Below are 20,495 nucleotides of genomic sequence, written 5' to 3' on the forward strand. Positions count from 1 at the left end.
GGAGGGCTGTCAGAGGTTACAGCGGGACATTGATAGGATGCAAAACTGGGCTGAGAAGTGGCAGATGGAGTTCAACCCAGATAAGTGAGAGGTGGTTCATTTTGGTAGGTCAAATTTGATGGCAGAATATAGTTTTAACGGTAAGACTCTTGGCAGTATGGAGGATCAGAGGGATCTTGGGTTCCCAGTCCACAGGACACTCAAAGCTGCTGCACAGGTTGACTCTGTGGTTAAGAAGGCCTATGGTGCATTGGCCTTCATCAATCGTGGTATTGAGTTTAGGAGCCGAGAGGTAATGTTGCAACTATATAGGACCCTGGTCAGACCAAACTTGGAGTACTGTGCTCAGTTCTGGTCGCCTCACTACAGGAAGGTTGTGAAATCTATAGAAAGGGTGCAGAGGAGATTTACAAGGATGTTGCCTGGATTGGGGAGCATGCCTTATGAGAACTCGGCCTTTTTTCCTTGCAGCGACGGAGGATGAGAGGTGACCTGATAGAGGTGTATTAAGATGATGAGAGACATTGATCATGTGGATAGTCAGAGGCTTTTTCCCAGGGCTAAAATGGCTAGCATAAGAAGGCACAGTTCTAAGGTGCTTGGAAGTAGGTACAGAGGAGATGTTAGGGGTAAATTTTTTTTATGCAGAGAGTGGTGAGTGCGTGGACTGGGCTGCCGGCAATGGTGGTGGAGGTGGGTACAATGGATCTTTTAAGAGACTCCTGGATAGGTACATGGAGCTTAGAAAAGTAGAGGGCTATGGGTAACCCTAGGTAATTCCTAAGGTAAGGACATGTTTGGCACAGCTTTGTGGGCTGAAGGGCCTGTAATGTACATAGGTTTTCTATGTTTCTATTTTTAAATAGCCTACGTATGGTCCATCAGAGTGCCCTTGGCTATTGCTTTATTTTGTAGAATAGGAGGAATCAAACTAGAAATAGTTCAGGAAATATTTGAGAGGAGGAAGTGTCCATTTGGGCTCATTACAAATCTCATCACATCAGGAAATCTCTAGTTCTCACCCCATCCACTAATTCCCATTCAGCATCACTTTAATCTGCCTGGCAGAACTTGTTCCTAGCCTGAAGAACTTCTCCTTTGAACTCCAAGTAAATTCTCACCTAATCAACCTTTCCTAATAGCTCAGGCCCTCAAATTCAATCAATGTTCTTATAAATTTTCTCTGCACTTTTTCAAGCTTATTGATATCTTTCCTGTAAGTAGGTGACCAGAACTACGCATAAATTTGGCCTCACGGACATAGAAAACTATAGCATCGAAACAGGCTTTTCAGCCCATCCAGACCATGCCGAGCTATTTAAACAGGCTAGTCCCCTTGACATGCACCCAGACCATAGTCCTCCCATCCATATTTCTCCTGAACATTGAAATCAAAATCACTCCACTACTTGTGATGGCAGCTCATTCCACACTCTCACGACTCTCTGAGTGAAGTTGTTTCTCCTGATGTTCCCCTTAAACATTTCATCTTTCACCCTTAACCTATGACCTCCAGTTGTAATCTCATCCAACCTCAGTGGAAAAAAGCCTGTTTGCATTTACCCTATCTACCCCTCATAATGTTGTAAACCTCTATCAAATCTCCCTTCAGTCTTTTGCTTTCTCGGGGAGAAAGTTCTAACCTATACAATTTTTCCTTATAACTCAGGTCCTTCAGTCCCAGCAACATCCTTGCAAATTTTCTCTGCACTCAATTTCAATCTTATTTACATTTTTCCTATAGGCCTGGGGCCAACACTGCACACAATACTCCAAACTGGACTTCATTAATGTCTTATAAAACTTAAACATAACATCCCAGCTTCTGTACTTAATGCCCTGCTTTATGAAGGCCAATGTGCCAAAAACTCTCTTTACCTATCTACCTGTGAAGTCACTTCAAGGAATTATGGATCTGTATTCCCAGATCTCTTTTGTTCTACTGTACACCTCAGATTCCTACCATTTACTTTGTAAGCCTACCTTGGTTTGTCCATCCAAAGTCAACACTAAATTCCATCTAACAACACACATAAAAGTTGCTGGTGAACGCAGCAGGCCAGGCAGCATCTCTAGGAAGAGGTACAGTCGGAGTTTCGGGCCGAGACCCTTCGTCAGGACTAACTGAAAGAAGAGCTAGTAAGAGATTTGAAGTTGGAAGGGGCAACTTTTACATGTGTTGCTTGAAATTCCAGCATCTACAGATTTCCTCGTGTTTGCATTTTTAAATTCCATCTGCCGTTTTTCAGCCTATTTTCCCAGATGGTTGAGACTATGTTGCAAGCTTTGACAGCAATAAAGCTGGACTTCACATAAACGCTAAAAAGACAGAGTACATGGTGTTTAACTGCGACAAAGGTACTCTCAAGACCATAAAGAATGATACCATTAAGAAAGTCTTTGACCACAAGTACCTGGGGTCAAGAGTGATGAGTTCGGAGAAGGACAGAAAGATACGGAAGGCACTGGCGTGGAGGGCTATGAACGACATGAAGGAAATCTGAAAGTCAAACCTGACTAGTGGGCTTAAAAAGAGGATCTTCGTAGCAGTCATAGAGTCCATTCTCACATACAGATGCGAGACGTGGACACTCACCAAGACTATGCGAAAGTCTCTAGATGGTTGCTATACACGAATACTCCGGATGGCTCTTGACGTGAGTTGGCAACAGCACATCATGAACGTCGAGCTCTGTGATGATCTACCGATGCTCACCACTAAAATCGAGGCGAGAAGACTGCAACTAGCGGGACACTGTCTATGCCACCCCGAGCTACCTGCCAGCCTAGTCATCATATGGGAGCCGAAGCATTGGAGGATGAACCCTGGGCGCCCTCCCAAGACTTGGTCAACACGTTCCTAGAAGACAGTGGCACGGCTAATGTAGATGAACTGAACACACTGATGAGGGAGAGGGAGAACTGGAGAGTCGTCATCGTGCCCGAAGTCGGCCCCCTAGGCCTGAGTTGATGTAGTAGTAGTAGTACAGCTTTTTCACTGTCCATTATACCCCCAGTCTTGGTGTCATCCACAAATTTCCTGAACCACACTATAGTTCATATCATTAATATAGATCATGTGGTTCTCTCTGTTTTCTCCACTAAGCCAATGTTGAATCCAATGAACTACTTCATCCTTAATGCCAATGGACTTAACCTTCTGAACCAGCCTTGCTGAAGTCCATGTTGACAATATCCACCTCCTTTCCTTCATCAACCTTTTGGTAATCTCCTTGAAAAAAGTTTACAAATTTGTTTAGACAGTGACCTACCGTACACAAGGCTATGTTGACTGTCCCTTATCAGGCCCTTTCTATCCAATTACTTACATATACTGTCCCTTAGACTATCTTACAATAATTTATGTACAACTGATGTCAAGCTCACTGGCCTATGATTTCCTGATTATTCTTCATGCCTTTCTTGAACAACAAAATAACATTAACTATCTTTCAGTCCTCCACCAGCTCACCCATGGCTAAGAATGTTTTAAATATCTTTGCCAGACTCCCTGCAATTTCTGCACTAGCCTCCCACAAGATCTGATGGGACCTTCACACTCCTTCACCATTCTGCCAGCTGCAAGGGAATCCCACTACCAATCACGTCCTCTGCAGGGTCCAGTCTGTCTGTGACTCCCTATCTGAACACCCCTCCTGACCCACCTCACCATGAACATTTGGCAATTTCCTCTGAAAAGGTAGAAATTGTAACATTCCTACTAGTACACCTTCTATGTGCCGGTCGTGCAGGCAGCCTGTTACAGTTGCTCCGTAATTTCTTACTTTTATACTTTTTAACTTAGTTATTTGTTGTATTTTTTTTCACACGGTAACACGTTGAAGCTGCACCCTCTCTACCATGCTGGTAGAGAGAGTTTTACTTGGTTTATTAGCGCTGGAATTAGTTACATTCAGACACATCTCGTTAGCGTGGCAGCAGGATGGCCCCATTGTTTATTCCAGGGAACAATTGATGGCGCTCATGCCCGCTGGTTTAGCGAACAGAGCAGCAGACATCCCGGCTGAAATCTGGAGGAAAACGCACAGAGGATGCAGAGGGGGATCAAAAAGGCGAGGGAAGAGGACCGGGTTGAGACAACAGAGGCTTATGGAGAAGAGAAGTTATAAGCCATGTCTCCCCTCTCTCATCATGGGAAATGTGAGACCACTGGGGAATAAAATCGACGAACTGACGGCGCTTGTCAGGAGTCAGAGAACATTTCGGGAGAGCAGTGTCATGTGCTTTACTGAGACGTGGCTGCACGAGGACATACCCGATCAAAGCATTTCCATAGAGGGCTTCCAGACCGTTCGAGCTGACTGGAATTGCACTGAGAGCGGTAAGCGTAAAGGAGGGGGGCTGGCGGTTCTGGTAAATAACAGATGGTGCAATCCTGGGCATATTACGATCAAGGAACGGGTCTGTAGCCCGAATATTGAACTTTTTGCTGTTGGACTCCGGCCATATTATTTGCCAAGGGAAATCTCGCATGCAATTGTGGTTGTTGTGTACATCCCTCCCTCTGCCAACCCGAAGTCGGCGCGTAACATCCTTTACACCGTCATAGCCAGATTACAAACCCAGCACCCGACTGCCCTCATTACCATCTCGGGTGACTTCAACCACGTTACCATGGCTAGAACACTGTCCAACTTCACACAGTATGTGAGCTGCACAACCAGAGGGGAGAGGACTCTGGATTTGATGTACGCTAACGTTAAGGATGCATACAGCTCCTCTCCCCTCCCCCCACTGGGAAGGTCAGATCACAACCTGGTGCATCTAAAACCCTGCTACGTGCCTCTGGTGAAGAGTAAACCTGCAACCTCAAGGACAGTGAGGAAATGGTCGGAGGAGGCTTATGAGGCGCTCCAGGGTTGTTTTGAGGTGACAGACTGGCAGGCACTCTGTGGGCCACATGGAGAGGATATTGATGGGCTCACAGAATGCATCACTGATTACATCAACTTCTGTGTGGACTGCAATGTTCCGACAAGAACTGTCCTTTGTTATTCAAATAACAAGCCATGGGTGACAAAGGGCATTAAGGACATCCTGAACGCTAAAAAGAGGCATTTAGAGATGGAAACAGGGAGGAGCTGTGGGCAATACAGAGTGACCTGAAAGCCAGGATCAGGGAGGCTAAAGACAGGTACAGGAGGAAGCCTGAGTGGAAACTCCAGCAGAACAACATGAGAGAGGTCTGGAGGGGGATGAGGACCATCACTGGGTTCAGGCAAACTAGCAACAGAGGAGCTGAGGGCAGTGTGGACAGGGTCAACGAACTTAACCTGTTTTTTAACAGATTTAACATTGTGGTCCCTGCCCATCCCCTACATGAGTCATCTGTTGTCGGCCCCCAACCAACACATGTTCCACTCTCCCCTCCTACCCCTCCTCACAGTCCCCCACCCTGCTCTCATGACTATACCCCTCCCCCACACAAAACCACCACGGTGGGCTTCACAGCTGAACAGGTGAGAAGACAGCTGAAACGTCTCAACCCAAGCAAGGCTGCAGGACCGGATGGTGTCAGTACCAGGGTGCTCAAAGCCTGTGCTCCTCAGCTATGTGGAGTACTTCGCCATGTATTCAACCTGAGCCTGAGGCTCCAGAGGGTTCCTGTACTGTGAAAAACGTCCTGCCTTGTCCCTGTGCCGAAGACAGCATGGCTTCAATGACTACAGACCAGTGGCATTGACCTCCCACATCATGAAGACCCTGGAGAGACTTGTTCTGGAGCTGCTCCGGCCTATGGTCAGGCCACACTTAGATCCCCTCCAGTTCGCCTACCAGCCCCGACTAGGAGTTGAGGATGCCATCGTCTACCTGCTGAACGATGTCTACGCCCACCTGGACAAGCCAGCGAGCACTGTGAGGGTCATGTTTTTTGACTTCTCCAGTGCGTTCAACACCATCCGCCCTGCTCTGCTGGGGGAGAAGCTGACAGCGATGCAGGTGGATGCTTCCCTGGTATCATGGATTCTTGATTACCTGACTGGCAGACCACAGTACGTGTGCTTGCAACACTGTGTGTCCGACGAGTGATCAGCAGCACTGGGGCTCCACAGGGGACTGTCTTGTCTCCCTTTCTCTTCACCGTTTACACCTCGGACTTCAACTACTGCACAGAGTCTTGTCATTTCCAGAAGTTTTCGGATGACTCTGCCATAGTTGGATGCATCAGCAAGGGAGATGAGGTTGAGTACAGGGCTACTGTAGGAAACTTTGTCACATGGTGTGAGCAGAATTATCTGCAGCTTAATGTGAAAAAGACTAAGGAGCTGGTGGTAGACCTGAGGAGAGCTACGGTACCGGTGATCCCTGTTTCCATCCAGGGGATTTGTGTGGACATGGTGGAGGATTACAAATGCCTGGGGATACGAATTGACAATAAACTGGACTGGTCAAAGAACACTGAGGCTGTCTACAAGAAGGGTCAGAGCCATCTCTACTTCCTGAGGAGACTGAGGTCCTTTAACATCTGCCGGACGATGCTGAGGATGTTCTACGAGTCTGTGGTGGTCAGTGCTATCATGTTTGCTGTTGTGTGCTGGGGCAGCAGGCTGAGGGTAGCAGACACCAACGGAATAGAACCATAGAACCATAGAAACTACAGCACAGAGACAGGCCCTTTGACCCTTCTTGGCTGTGCCGAACCATTTTCTGCCTAGTCCCATTGACCTGCACACAGACCATATCCCTCCATACACCTCCCATCCATGTATCTGTCCAATTTATTCTTAAATGTTAAAAAAGAACCCACATTTACCACCTCGTCTGGCAGCACATTCCATACTCCCACCACTCTCTGTGTGTGAAGAAGCCCCCCCTAATGTTCCCTTTAAACTTTTCCCCCCTCACCCTTAACCCATGTCCTCTGGTTTTTTTCTCCCCTTGTCTCAGTGGAAAAAGCCTGCTTGCATTCACTCTATCTATACCATCATAATTTTATATACCTCTATCAAATCTCCCCTCATTCTTCTACGCTCCAGGGAATAAAGTCCTAACCTATTCAACCTTTCTCTGTAACTGAGTTTCTCAAGTCCCAGCAACATCCTTGTAAATCTTCTCTGCACTCTTTCAACCTTATTTATATCCTTCCTGTAATTTGGTGACCAAAACTGAACACAATACTCCAGATTCGGCCTCACCAATGCCTTATACAACCTCATCATAACATTCCAGTTCTTATACTCAATACTTCGATTAATAAAGGCCAATGTACCAAAAGCTCTCTTTACGACCCTATCTACCTGTGACGACACTTTTAGGGAAGTTTGTATCTGTATTCCCAGATCCCTCTGTTCCACTGCACTCCTCAGTGCCTTACCATTAACCCTGTATGTTCTACGTTGGTTTGTCCTTCCAACGTGCAATACCTCACACTTGTCAGTATTAAACTCCATCTGCCATTTTTCAGCCCATTTTTCCAGATGGTCCAAGTCCCTCTGCAGGCTCTGAAAACCTTCCTCACTGTCTACTACACCTCCAATCTTTGTATCATCACCAAACTTGCTGATCCAATTTACCACATTATCATCCAGATCATTGATATAGATGACAAATAACAATGGACCCAGCACTGATCCCTGTAGCACACCACTAGTCACCGGCCTCCACTCAGAGAAGCAATTCTCTACCACCACTCTCTGGCTTCTTCCATCGAGCCAATGTCTAATCCAATTTACCACCTCTCCATGTATACCTAGCGACTGAATTTTCCTAACTAACCTCCCATGCGGGACCTTGTCAAAGGCCTTACTGAAGTCCATGTAGACAATATCCACTGCCTTCCCTTCATCCACTTTCCTGGTAACCTCCTCGAAAAACTCCAACAGATTGGTCAAACATGACCTAACACGCACAAAGCCATGTTGACTCTCCCTAATAAGCCCCTGTCTATCCAAATGCTTGTAGATTCTGTCTCTTAGTACTCCCTCCAATAACTTACCTACTACTGACGTTAAACTCACCGGCCTATAATTTCCCAGATTACTTTTCGATCCTTTTTTAAACAACGGAACAACATGAGCCACTCTCCAATCCTCCGGCACTTCACCCGTAGACAGCGACATTTTAAATATTTCTGCTAGGGCCCCCGCAATTTCAACACCAGTCTCCTTCAAGGTCCGAGGGAACACTCTGTCAGGTCCCGGGGATTTATCCACTTTAATTTTCCTCAAGACAGCAAGCACCTCCTCCTTTTCAATCTGTACAGTTTCCATGGTCTCACTACTTGATTCCCTCAGTTTCATAGATTTCATGCCAGCTTCCTTAGTAAATACAGATGCAAAAAACCTATTTAAGATCTCCCCCATTTCCTTTGGTTCCGCACAAAGCCGACCACTCTGATCTTCAAGAGGACCAATTTTATCCCTTACAATCCTTTTGCTCTTAATATACTTGTAAAAGCTCTTTGGATTATCCTTCACTTTGACTGCCAAGGCAACCTCATGTCTTCTTTTAGCCCTCCTGATTTCTTTCTTAAGTATTTTCTTGCACTTCTTATACTCCTCAAGCACCTGATTTACCCCCTGTTTCCTATACATTTCATACAACTCCCTCTTCTTCTTTATCAGAGTTGCAATATCCCTTGAGAACCAAGGTCCCTTATTCCTATTCAATTTGCCTTTAATCCTGACAGGAACATACAAACTCTGCACTCTCAAAATTTCCCATTTGAAGGCTTCCCACCTACCAATCAGATCTTTGCCAGAGAACAACCTGTCCCAATCCACGCTTTTTAGATCCTTTCTCATTTCTTCAAATTTGGCCTTCTTCCAGTTCAGAACCTCAACCCTAGGACCAGATCTATCCTTGTCCATGATCAAATTGAAACTAATGGTGTTATGATCACTGGAACCAAGGTGCTCCCCTATACAGACTTCTGTCACTTGCCCTAATTCGTTACCTAACAGAAGATCCAATATTGCATCCCCTCTGGTTGGTCCCTCTATATATTGATTTAGAAAACGTTCCTGAACACAGTTTACAAATTTATTCATAAGGCCAGTGATGTTGTGGGGATGGAACTGGACTCTCTCACGGTGGTGTCTGAAAAGAGGATGCTGTCTAAGTTGCATACCATCTTGGTCAATGTCTCCCATCCACTACATAATGTACTGGGTGGGCACAGGAGTACATTCAGCCAGAGACTCATCCTCCAAGATGCAGCACAGAGCGACATAGGATGTCATTCCTGCCTGTGGCCATCAAACTTTACAACTCCTCCCTTGGAGGGTCAGACACCCTGAGCCGATAGGCTGGTCCTGGACTTATTTCATAATTTACTGGCATAATTTACATATTACTATTTAACTATTTATAGTTCTATGACTATTTATTATTTATGGTGCAACTGTAACGAAAACCAATTTCCCCCTGGGATCAATAAAGTATGACTATGACTATTTAGGGACTTCAACAATCCTTCCAGGTGAGATAGATTGACGTGCACCTCCTCAACCTTGTCTATTGCCTTTGATGCTCTTATTGTGGCCTCCCCTACATCAGTGGGCTAAGAGTAAACCAGACAATCATATTGTGTGTATGTACTCTGTCTGCAACAGCCATCTATCTTAAGCTTATGTTATTTCAATTCCACATTCCTACACCGACTTTTCCACTGTCACTGTGTGGCTGAATGCAAACTGGGACAATATCTCATAGTCCCCTTGGGTAGCCGGTAACCAAGTGACATGAACACTGTATTTCCCCATTTCAGGTAACGTGTGCCTCCTGCATTCCTTCCCCTCCCCCACCCCCATCCACCTCTCTTACCAAGATTTGTTATCCTCTCCTTCCTGGTTCCAGCTGCCCATTATCCCTCCCTTTTCAGTTTCCACATCAATCTACAGTCTCTGTGTTCACATTTCCCTTCCCTCTCAAACCTTAATAAAAACCTGGTTCTATCTGTCCTGCCAATTGTTTTCGTTACGTTTCCACTGTTAGCCACCAGTCTTTGTCCATCCGTCTTCCCACCTGACTCCATCTGCCCATAATCACCACCTCACCAGGTTGCACCATTCACCTCCCAACCAGTCTCATCCCTCCCTCTCACCTCATTATATGGCTATAATCTCTCCCTGCGCTCAGGCCTGTTGCAGAGTCTCAATCGGAGACATCAAGCATTCCTTTGCCTCCTAAGATGCAGCTTGACTGTTGAGTTGTCCAGCAGTTTTCTTTTGTTGCTACAGATCCCTGTGTCTCCTTTGAAGTACAAGGATGTGGTTCTTGGCAGGATGAGCCAAAAGCTTCTATGATAAATCAGGGATAGTGATGTTGAAAGGAAGGGACCCCGGTTTCGTTCATCTGATTTAATTTGTTATATACAGCGACTAGTCCGTCTGGTGGATGTTGACAGGTTTATTATTCCAAGTGACATTTTGTAGGCAACTTTATCTGAGCTTCAGCTATACGCCATACATAGGAATGGAGTTTATAGTTCTCAACTGACATTGGTAGGAGACACAGTAAGTCACATTCAATGGCCACTTTATTGGGTACACCTGCACATTAATGCAAATATCTAATAAGCCAATAATGCGGCGGTAACTCAATGCATAAAAGCATGCAGACATGGTCAAAAGGTTCAGTTATTTTTCAGATCAAACATCAGAATGTAGAAGAAATGTGATCAACGTGACTTTTATGCCAGACAGGATGGTTTGAGTATCTCGGGAACTGCTGATCTCCTGGGATTTTCATACACAACAGACTCTACAGCTAGATGTTTTTTGTTGTTTTTCCACACTATTGTCTGTAAACTCTAGACATCTAGTGAGCAGCAGTTCTGTGAGTGAAAGTGGCTTGTTAATGAGAGGGGTCAGAGGAGAATGGTCAGACTGGCTCAAGCTAACGAGTGTAAATGGCCACTTATAGAAAATAGCAGAAAATTCAAGGTAATAAATAGGTGAAACCAGGGCAGATCGTTTTCAAAACCAAGATTGCTTTGACTGTGACAACTCAGAAAATGATTAACATTCATCTCGTTTCTCTGATTCAAATATGTTTCTTTTGGGAATTGTTCCTTTTGAGAAGTCCAAGAACATGGAACTATTCTTGTCTGCCGAACAAAAAGCCTCCCAGCCCAGGAACTACTTAGATCCACCCATCTACTACATGTAATCTGAATGAAAATAGTCTTACAACCTGATTTTTGTGCACCACTCAAAGTGTGGACAAAGCAACTACTACAGCTATTGTGAGTTATTTTGCATGCAGAGGTCAGTCAGGCACTTGAAGCATTACAGTATAACAAACAAGTTGTAAGGATGTAACAATACAAATGTAGGGAGTGCCATAATGTAAAACAATCAGCAAGAGTAAAAGAGTGAATAAGACAGACAAAGACTATCAAACACATTTAAATTTCTTATCTCTCTATAAGCAAACTAACATTAAATATGGGTTTTAGCTACTTATACACAGATGTACACTCATCCCTCAGTTCAGCGCTCAATCCTCAGCTCAATTTTAGTTTCTTGTCTAGCATCTAGTTTAGAACACTGTCTTCATTTCAGTCTTGTATCATGTCTTAATTCTAGTCTTGGATACTCCAGCTGTTAACCATCCTCACATAGGTCTCTCACCACTGTATAATTGAGGCTAAAATGAACCCAGCAGGGTATCAGAACATCTCATCAGCTGTGGCCAGCCACAGCAAGAAATTTTCTAGACAGAGCCTGGAGATACACGACCTCCAGGTCGCCATGCATCAACCACTGCAAGGAGGAAGCCAGAGTCACTTGGGTGAGGCTGTTGGTCACTCTGCGGAATCAGTCCATCTTCCGATCCCAGAGAAATTTGGTGGTGACCTGGGTTATTGCCCTGGCTTCCTCCCTCGGTGTTCATTGTGTTTGAACTCCAGCCATCGTGGTTCCCTGTGGTGGCCTTCATGATTTCCCTCCTGTCCAGGAGAGCCCTGGACTGAGCCATTGCGTGTTGGGAATGGAGGTTGGAGATTTGCTGGAATTCAGAGGAATTCATGGATGCCATGAGGAAAGTGTTCTATCATCCCACCGGAGCAAATAGAGCCTTGGATCATCTGATGACAGTGTGTCAGGCAAGTCAGTCAGCAGCCAACTATGCTACTGAATTTCGGACTTTGGCCGAGGAGTGTGGCTGGAATGGTGAGGCCTTAGCCACTCTGCACCACCATGAACTAAAGAATGCCCTTGCCTTGGGAAAGCCAGTAGAGGATTTAGCGGCTCTGAATGACTCGTCTATCCATCTCGATAATCTCTTGGCGGATCGAGACTTGGACTACCTCAAGAGGTCGAAGAGAGCTAACCCAAGCCCAGCCTCAACACATCACAGTTCCACTTTCTGACCTTGGACAATGACCAGCCTGTCTCCTGCTCAGGATCCTGTTGGGCCTATGCAAATCAGCTGTACAAGATTCTCCACCAGTGAGAGGTTCCAGCATCGGAGTCGAGGTTGCTGCAATTACTGCGGGGAAGCAGGTCACCTGCGGGCCGAATGTCCATAGTTGCAGCCATCACTGCTAAGACTGCCCAGTGTCAGGAGGACTGTGATGGTAACAGCCACTGCTTCCAACCCTACTGATTCTGGTGTCACACTGAAGGCGGAGATCTTCTGGGGTAAGAACCGATGAGAGGTGAATGCCTTTGTGGACACTGGGGCAGCCAGTAATTTCCTGGACTTGGGAACAACTTGTTGCCTCAACATACTTCTGCAGGAGTTGAGTCAGCCCATGCCCACAACAGCCCTGGATGGTCATCCTCTTGATTCCAGGCAGATCCTACAGCAGACATTGGTTTTGCGGATGAGGATAGAGGAACATGCAGAGGACATTTGTTTCTACATCATCAATTCTCCTCACGTACTCCTGAACCTCGGGCACCCTCAGCTGTTCCAGCAAAACCTTTCCGTGAACTGGAAGGTTGGGAGGGTTGTTGCTTGGTCTAGTCATTGCAAGAGGGTATGTTTTTGGCTTGGTGTTTCAACCCCCAGACTCTCCGGAGACCGGAGACCTATGTTCGGGGTGACCTGGAGCCTTCGAGGGACCCAGTCCTGCCTCCAAGGGTTGAGAAGCCGGCTGCACCCAACAGGACCGTGCGAGACTTGACCCAATCTCGTTAGGGGTGCGCTGTTGTACAGGAGCAAGCCAAGGAAGTGCCCAAGCAGTCTGGAGTTCTAGCAGTCAAGCCTAAGGGATCCAGCCACCAGGTCTAAGGGAAAAGCTCCGAAATGTAAACTCTTGGAGCCTAGTTCCGGGAGCACAAAGATCATTTGTGGCGCCTTGTTGCCATTGTCTGAGGATACAGATGAGAATTTGAACTCTAAAAGACTCTAGTGAACTGAAGGAGGAGACTCTGAAGTCTGGTATCACCCCCGCTATCTAAGGAGCCTCAGGAATCATCCTCGAAGGGAGGTTTAGGGGTAGTTGCAACACACAAGCCGGTCAAAATTCCTTACAACTACAAGGAATTGGATGAGGCCTTCAGCAAGGGAAAGGCTTCAACTCTTTCACCATACCAACCCTATGACTGTGCTATAGATCTATTGCCTAGTACTTGCCCTTCATGGAGTCGATTATAGGCGTTCTCAAGCCCGGAGAGAAGCGCTATGGAGGAGTATGTAAAGGAGGCTCTTGCCATGGGATTCATTCAGCCCTCCACCTCACCAGCCAGTGCAGGTTTCAGCTTCACACAGAAGAAGGATGGGAGCCTGCAGAAATGCATTGATTATAGAGGGCTGATTCGCTCAATGGCCAAAAATCATTACACCCTTCCACATATGAACATTGTCTACGAGATTCTCCAAGGAGCAACTGTATTCTCGAAGTTAGACTTGCAGAGTGTGTATAACCTGTTCCACATAAAGGAGAGCGACAAGTGGAAGACCACATTCAGCACATTGGCACGGCACTATGAGTACCTGGTCATGCCCTTCAGCCTTGCAAACTTGCCAGCAGTTTTCCAGGCCTTTTTAAATGTTGTGCTCCAGGATACTCCCCATAATTATGCCTTTGTCTGCTTGGATGACATCCTAATCTTCTCAAAGTCCATGGAGGAGCAGGTTGCTCACGTCAGAGATATCTTAAAGAGGCTTCTAGATCATAGACGTCATGTCAAGCTGGAGAAATCCAAATTTCATGTAACCACTGCTTCGTTTTTGGCTTTTATCATCGCTAATGGCAATCTCAAGATGGATCCTACTAAGACACAGGCAGTCAGAGGTTGGCCACAACCATCCAATATGAAACAAGTCTAATGATTTCTGGGATTTGCCAACTTTCACAGAAAGTTCATCAGGAACTTCAGTTCAGTGCCGGCTCCACTATCAGCACTAACTAATACATCTACAGGCCCTTTTGTATGGACTACCGAAGCAGAGGCTGCTTTTGCGGAGCTCAAACAGCAGTTCATGACAGCTCCCATTTGGGTTTCACCTAACCTGGACCTTGCCTTCATTGTAAAAGTGAGCTCCTCTGATATCAGACTGGTGCAGTGTTGTCTCTATGGACACCTTTGGACAATAAACTACACCTATGTGCGTCCTTCTCCAGGCAGCTATCCCCAGCAGAGGTGAACTACGACATTATAGAGAGCTGCTCGTGGTCAAGTTGGCTTTGGAGAAATGGCATCACTGGCTTGAACGGGCGAAGAACCAAATTATTGTATGGACAGACTACAAAACTCTGGCTTATATTCAGGAGATCAAAAGACTGCATTCCAGGCAGGGCAAGTTATCTCTTTTCTTTAACCGCTTCAATTGTATCCTGACCTGTTGACAAAGAATCAGAAACCGGATGCCTTGTCTCGTCAGTACAATAAGAAAGATGCTGCCTACTACCATCTTGCCCCAAGCTAACGTGATAGCGCCAATTCATTGGGGGATTGACATATTTGTTCGCAAGGTCCAGATGCAAGGGGAGATTCCCAAGAATTGTCCCAAATTCGGTCAGGTCAAAGTTACTTCAATAGGGACACGTATCCAGAATGGCCACTGACCCAGGGATTGCCAGGACTCTCAAGTTCATTAACAGAAGGTACATGTGGCCTGGAAACACACAGGTATGTGAGGTGTGTGCCCAAAACAAGGATCCCTGCACCCAACTTGAAGGAATCCTTCACCTTCTAACTGTTATGGACAGACCATGGGTGCACATCTCCATGTACTTTGTCAAGGGTCTTCTGCCTTCCAAGTGGAAGACTGTCATCCTGCTAATTGTAGATCGTTTGTAGAACAAACTACCATCTGCGGCAGAGATGGCCTAAATTATCCTGCATCAGGTCTTCAGGATCCATAGACTTCCAGTGGACATTGTGTCAGATCATGGTCCTCAATTCGTGTCACGTTTCTGGAGGGTATTCTGTATGCTGATAGAGGCAACAGCAAGTCTTTCCTCTGGGTTTCACTGACAGTGTCACAATGGGGGGGTTTGGGAACGGACCCAAATGACTTACCCCACGGAGGTGAGGACAAGACAAGACAGGACCTCCCGCAGGGCAATGGCAGAACGGCCTGACTTACCCCACGGAGGCAAGGACAAGACAAGACAGAACCCCCGCAGGGCAACAGCAGAATGGCCTGACTTACCCACGGAGGTGAGAACAAGAAGAAACAAACACCGAAGAACAACAGACAGTTCCATCTCTGCTTCAGGGTTGCTCCGAGTCTCAGTTCAGCCAGCAACCTCAGCTGGCTACGGAAACAGCCGGATCCCTACCTAGCTCGGAGTGGCTGATGGCCACTCAGCTGGCCCGGGAAACAGCCGAATCCATACCACAAAGACAGCTCTAACTACTGACAGCAAGGCTCCATGAAGCGATGGTTCTCCAACGCGGCCTAAAGATGGCAAGTGGCCGCACTAGCCTTCCACTGGCTGGTTGCTCCCAGGGGATCTTGACAAGACAAACCAGCAGCTCACACTCAACCCCAAGGCTACTTATATTCCAAGCCCCAAGATGGAAATCAGGTGCCTATGATTAACTCAATCAAAACAAGGGACAGCTGGAAGACCCAGAGTCCTGAGTCCACGGACCGACCGTGAACCGGAATGCGGACTTCACGGACCAGACCATAACAAACAGTTCAACGCCCAGACAGAGTGGGTGAAGCAGGAAATGGAACTACTCCTAAGATGCCTGGCATCAAAAACCGGACGAGTGGTGTAATCATTTGACGTGGGCAGAGGTCGCCCACAACACTTTACGGTATCCTGCGCATGAGATGTCTCCATTGGAATGCCAATTTGGGTCTTCTCCGCCACCTTTCTCTGAGCAGGAGGCCGGGGTTGTGGTTCCTGCAGCCAAAGATCTTGTCCAATGCCGCAAGGAAAAATGAACTAGAGCAAGGGAGATTTTGTTGGCCTCTATCCGGAAGACTGAAATGAAGGCTAACCGCAAGAGAAGACAGGGACCATCTTTGCAGCCTGGGTAACAGGTATAGCTGTCTACTCAGGAATTGCCTCTCTGGGCGGAGTCTTGGAAGTTGCATCCCAAGTTCATGGGACCCTTCAAGGTTATCAAAAAAGTAAAGTTGGTGACCCTCAAGATCAATCCACATTTCCAAACTAAAACCTGTAAACACCAGTCCTTTAGCCCCATCACCATCAGTCCCGCCTCCACCCAGGGTTGTCAATAGGGAACAGGTCTTCACTGTAAAAAGAATTCTGTATTCACAAACTGTTTGGGGCGTTCGGCAGTTCCTTGTGGACTGGGAAAGATTTGGATCCGAGGAACGGTCTAGGGCCCCTGAGAGGACCATCCTGGATCCAGCTGTCATCCATGACTACCATAATCTCTCCGAGCAGCCAGGGCTGTCAGGTGTCGGCTGTAATGGAGAGGGTCCTGTTACGAATGCACCTGACCACACCAGCCTCTAGGGCTTAGACACTCTGTCAGGAATATGGAGAGCTGGTGCAGCCCCTTTAAAAATTCTGGCCCGTCCTCTAATTGGTGGCCATGTTTCTATGCCAGGATTTTAATATTTAAAAAGCTCTTCAGTTGTCAGCTCAACTTTGGATTATCGTCTAGAGTCTAGTTTAGAACCCGGTGTTCATATCAGTGTCAAACTGTGTCTCGATTCTAGTCTCAGATACTCCAGCACTTGGGTCCTAACCATCCTCGCCTAGGTCTCTCATCACAGTGTCACAATTTTGCATGCAATGTCATGCAATTTCATGAAAATGAAACAGATTGAAAATCAGAAACTTCATGCATGAGACTATAAGACATAGGATAGACGACAAGTTGCATAAAGTCCACAAATTCTGTTCTGGATCTTCTGTGCGTTTAATATGCTACTCTACTGAGGAGACTGTGTTACACTCATAGAGGTAGGATTTCAGAGCACCCATTTGAATCCTATTGTATTAAGATGGCTTGCTTGTGCAGAACTCAAATTGATGTTACCTGGTAGATGCCCTTTGAGATTTACCTGCCCCACTCAGTGCCACACCTTATCACGGTCATAGTCCAAATATAGACAACAGAGCTGCATTCCGTAGGTGAGGTAAGAACGACTACCCTTGACAGCCACGGTGCATTTGATTGTGTGTGGTATCAAGGAGCCCTGGTAAAACTGGGAGAAAAATACTCTCATCGTTGGAATCATACCTTACACAAAGAAATAGATCTGTGGTTGTGGGAGATCAATCAATTTTCACTCCAGGGAGCGTGAAGCATAGAATCAAATATCGCTGTGATGATTGTGCGCTCTAGTATCAATTGTTTGGCGACAATAAAGTATAAAGTAAAGCCAGCTCCAGGACATGACTGCAAGGTTTCTGCAGGGCAATGCCAAGTTAAGCTGCTTTGTCTTTGTTTCATCACATTCATTGATGATGGTACAATTTTCAAATCCATTTGCAATTCCTTACTAAAACAGTCTATACCTGCAACAAGACCTAACAACATTCAGGCATAGGCTGAGAAGTAACCAATCATACTTGAGCCATAAAAGTGCCAAGGTGTTAAAGGTTTTAAAGACACCTTGGATGACATTAAAACTGCAGGACAATAGAATACAAAGGATGCTCATCAATCACTCAGTGAACTGATCCAGACAACGTTGGAGGGGTCACAGGTGTCCAACAGCCAGATCAATGTCTCTTTCACCCCCACCCCCCTCCTTGGCTCCCCGTCTTCCCCTTTGATATGGTGACGATGCCCATCTGTACCCCTACACAGATGGTAGTCCCTTTTATACCCTTAAATCTTTATTTTAGTATGATACCAGGTGATACCTGCTCTTCATTTTCCCTTTCCCAGAAAAGCAGCCTTGATCAGAGGATAAGTCTGACAAGGAAAGGTTGAGTGAGCTAGGGCAACGGAGCAACGGAGAATGAGAGGCAACTCGACTGAGATATGCAAGATGCTTAGAGGCATAGACAGAGTGGGCAGCCAACACAAATCCAACGCATTTTCCCCAGAGTGGAAGTGGCCTATACTAAAAGACATGTCAAAAGACCATAAGACATAGGAACAGAATTCAGCCCATCGAATCTACTCCACCATTCCATCATGACTGATTTATTATCCCTCTCAACCCTGTTCTCCTGCCTTCTACTGTAACCTTGATGCCCTGTCTATTCAAGAAAGTATCAACATCTACTCTAAATTCTCAGCCTCATTGTTACCATCAAGGAGAAGTACAGGAGTTTAAAGACACACTCAGCTTCTTCTCCTCCGCCACCAGATTTATAAATGGACAATGAACCCATGGACACTACTTCACTATTTTTGTTGCTCTCTTTTTGCACTACTTATTACATTTAATAATATACAGGTTTGCCCTGCCATCTGAAGGTAGAGCGTTCCTATGAAACGGTTCGTAAGCCGAAATGTCATAAAGCGAAGAAGCAATTACCATTTACTTATATGGGAAAATTTTGTGAGCGTTCGCAGACCCAAAAATAACCTACCAAATCATGCCAAATAACACATAAAACCTAAAATAACAGTAACATATAGTAAAAGCAGGAATGATATGATAAATACACAGCCTATATAAAGTAGAAGTACTTCTCTACGATGATTGCCGGCACAGATCTCCGTAGCGAAAATCTCACGCAAGCGCTGTTGGCATAAACGCGCTCTCCAGTAACCTTTAAGCTATGAAGCTGCCAAATCTACCAAATAACACGTTAAAATACACAGCCTATATAAAGTAGAAATAATGAATGTACAGTGTATCACTTACGGGAATTGGGAAAACAGCGCCGAGCACACTGATGATGGTGTGTTAGACTGAGTCGTCGCAGGTTGGGGTGGTGCAGTAGCCCCCACCCTCCGGGCCGCCGACCGGATACATTGCCGCAAAGCACGCAGGGGTAGCCGGGAGGCACACAGCACATCGTTAAGAAAAAAGCTGAAATAAACATGCTAATTAATTAGGTGCTGCCCGGCATGTAAATGTCGGCACAGATCAGAGGCGATTGCCGATTGCATCGGCACTGATCTGGGCCAACAATTACGTGCTAGGCGGCACCTAATTAATTAGCATGTTTATTTCGGCTTTTTTCTTAAAGATGTGCCGTGTGCCTCCCGGCTACCCCTGCATTCACCGCGAATCGGTATAGTATCTGTCCGGGGCCCGGGGGTTGGGGTGGTGGGACACCGGGGTGTCATCTCATTGTCGATCAGGGCAGGCAGCTCACCTTCTTCTATGACTGCCCGCCTCGATGTCGAAGGTCAAGGTTCGTCGTCTGCTGTGGCTGATGTGGAAGGATTGCTTGACTGCTGAGCCTCAAGCATTTTTATATCACACAGTTCTTTGTAAGGACTCAAAACATCCTCCAAATATCCCCTAAACCCACGTACCCTTTCAAAATTAAAGTCGTACTTTATCATTGCAGCGAAAATCTCACACAGTTGCTTCACTTTCTGCATTCGGTTGAATTCGGTTTCGATTGTTATCCTTTCCTCTTCCAATTGCATCAGCTCTTCATCTATCAGTTCTTGGTCGTGGGATGCCAAAACCTCTTCAACATCATCTTCGTCAGCTTCCACAAGCCAAACTCACTCAGTCCTTGCTTCGTTCACCACGATCGAAACGCTTAATTATGTCTAGTTTTACGCTAAGTGTAACACCCTTACGAGCTCTTTCAGGCTTTCCCGACACCTTAGAACTCATCTTACAAACGGCTGCTCACAGGCTTGTGTTTAAGCAATGCCGTTCCGAATCCAAGGGCAAGCGGCTGCTCAGGATGCGCGCTGCCTTTTATCACGCACTGATTTTTTATCGTGCACTGCCTTTCTTCGTAACAGTGAAAACACCTTCTGAAAGCGAAAACAGGGTACTAATGTAGGTCTTTCATAACAGTGAGGTTTCGTAAACCGAACATTCGAAAAGCGGGGGACACCTTATATACTAATTTAATTGGTAGTTTAAAAATTATAACGTATTGCAAAGTACTGCTGCCACAAAACAACACATTTCACAATATATGCCAGTGATTTCAGATTCTAAAATATACCCAGTAACTTGGTTTCCACAGCCGAATGTACAATGAATTC

The 20,495-nt window shown here is 46.0% G+C and overlaps 1 long non-coding RNA gene across 2 annotated transcripts in view; it reads right to left on the minus strand.

Annotated features, from left to right (window-relative positions):
• The window catches only part of LOC134342312 (uncharacterized), a 33,817-nt gene that overhangs the window by 12,052 nt on the left and 1,270 nt on the right, over positions 1–20,495 (minus strand). The gene's annotated exons all lie outside the window — the stretch shown is intronic.

The sequence above is a fragment of the Mobula hypostoma genome, chromosome 2 (genome assembly GCF_963921235.1).
Source record: "Mobula hypostoma chromosome 2, sMobHyp1.1, whole genome shotgun sequence".
Taxonomy (NCBI): domain Eukaryota; kingdom Metazoa; phylum Chordata; class Chondrichthyes; order Myliobatiformes; family Myliobatidae; genus Mobula; species Mobula hypostoma.